The sequence below is a fragment of the Geospiza fortis genome, unplaced genomic scaffold (genome assembly GCF_000277835.1).
Source record: "Geospiza fortis unplaced genomic scaffold, GeoFor_1.0 scaffold891, whole genome shotgun sequence".
NCBI lineage: Eukaryota > Metazoa > Chordata > Aves > Passeriformes > Thraupidae > Geospiza > Geospiza fortis.
The window spans coordinates 58012-59854 of NW_005054649.1; positions in this window are offsets into that span (position 1 = coordinate 58012).

Sequence of the window (1843 nt, forward strand, 5' to 3'; positions counted from 1 at the left end):
TGGTGGCACAAGGACGCCCCAGCTGTCACCTCAGGGCTGTGAACACCCGTGGGGTCAGTGCTGGGGGCACTGGTGGCACAAGGACACCCCAGCTGTCACCTCAGGGCAGTCTGTAACGAGCAGCAGGGCTGCAGGGCGCGCGGGCATTGCTCATCCCTGCCAGGGGAGGAGGAAGAAGAGCAAGACAAGGGAGGAGGAGCAGGAGGCAAAGGAGCAGGGGGCAGGGGGTGTGGGCTGGCCAGAGCCCACCTGTCAGGGGAAAGCTACGGGCTGCTGCCTCAGCCAGGGGAGGGTGAGGGACGGATGGGGGCTGATGTCCCCTCCCTCACCCGGGATAAATCCTGCAATCCCTGACTGAGAGGGTGGTGTGATGGAGGCGGCTGCACCTGGGGTGTCTGGACAGTCAAAGGTGCTGAAATGGAGACAATTTACAAATTTGTGTGATAACTGACTGAGGGCAGCGTTTAGTGGGATACTGGGGAGAAATTCTTCCCTGTCAGGGTGGTGAGGCCCTGGCACAGGCTGCCCAGAGAAGCTGTGGCTGCCCCGTTCCTGGAAGAATTCAAGGCTGGGTTGGAGGGGGCGTGGGGCGACCTGGTCTGGTGGAAGGTGTGCCTGTCTGCAGCAGGGGGGAACTGGATGGGCTTTAAGGTCCCTTCCCACCCAAACCATCCTGGGATGATGAGGATGATGATGCTGGTGATGCTGATGATGATGGCAGAAGATGGAGAAGAAGGCCATGAGCAAGGACCAAGAGACCCAAACAAAAAACAGGCTGAGAAAGGCCATTGCTCAGCCAGGCACTGTTGTGTTGGGGTGCTGGGATGGCCGTGCACAGCCCATGAGGATGTAATCCCCTCAGACTCGTAGGGAAGCTCCTGCTGAGCAGAGCTGTGACCAACAGATCTTTCAGAGACCTTTGGGAGCCTTGGGGAGCACACAGGTGGGTGTGTAGGTGAGGGCAGCGTGCAGGGTGAGGGGAGCCCAGTGCTGTAAGAGACACAGATTTTCTAAATGCTTTCAAAAAACCCTCATACAAGTTGTTTTCTAATATACCCCTTCTCGTGGCAGAGGCAGTAGGGACGCACTCAAGGAACCCTGGAAGGGCACAAGAAGGAGGGGAAGAGGGCAGGGAGGTGCTTCTCCCACCCACACACCCAGCACCCACTGCCGAGGAGTCACAGAGGATTCCAGAGCCCCGAGGCATTTAGAAACTTCCCAGCGATCTCTCCTCCTCCTCTGCTCCTTGCTGTCCTCTTCCTCCTCCTCCAACCCTTCCCGCCAGCACCCAGAGAGGGGCAGAGGGTGGGAACCAGCCCCCAGCTGCCCCCTGAGCCCCCTGGCACTGGGGCATTGCTGCACACCGTGACTCTGGTCCCAGTGGGACAGAGAGAGAAATCCATTGCAATCCTGGCTCTCTCAGCTCCTCACCTTTCTGCTCCTTCTCCTCTCCCAAATTCCACTTTTTTATTTGATCTGCCAGGGCCCATGGTCCTGTTTTTTCATGTTTCTCAGCCATTTGGAAGATTTCAGCTAGTCCCCAGCCATGCCCCAGCGAGCTCCCTGGCTCCCACGGTGCTGCCAGGGGCTGCCAGCCCCGTGCCCATCCAGAGCCTTGCTGTGCCCCAGGCACTCCATGCCAGCTGATTTAGGGATGGGCACAACGGGAGGGGTGTAACCAGTCCCTGCCCAGCAGGCACCCCTGAGATGGCCGGACTGGCACCAAGCTGGTGCCCTGGGCAGCTCCATCAGCGTGCCAGCCCTGTGCCCTGGGCAGCTCCGTCAGCGTGCCAGCTCCATCAGCGTGCCAGCCCTGGGGCAGCCTGCACTGAGCACAGAGCAG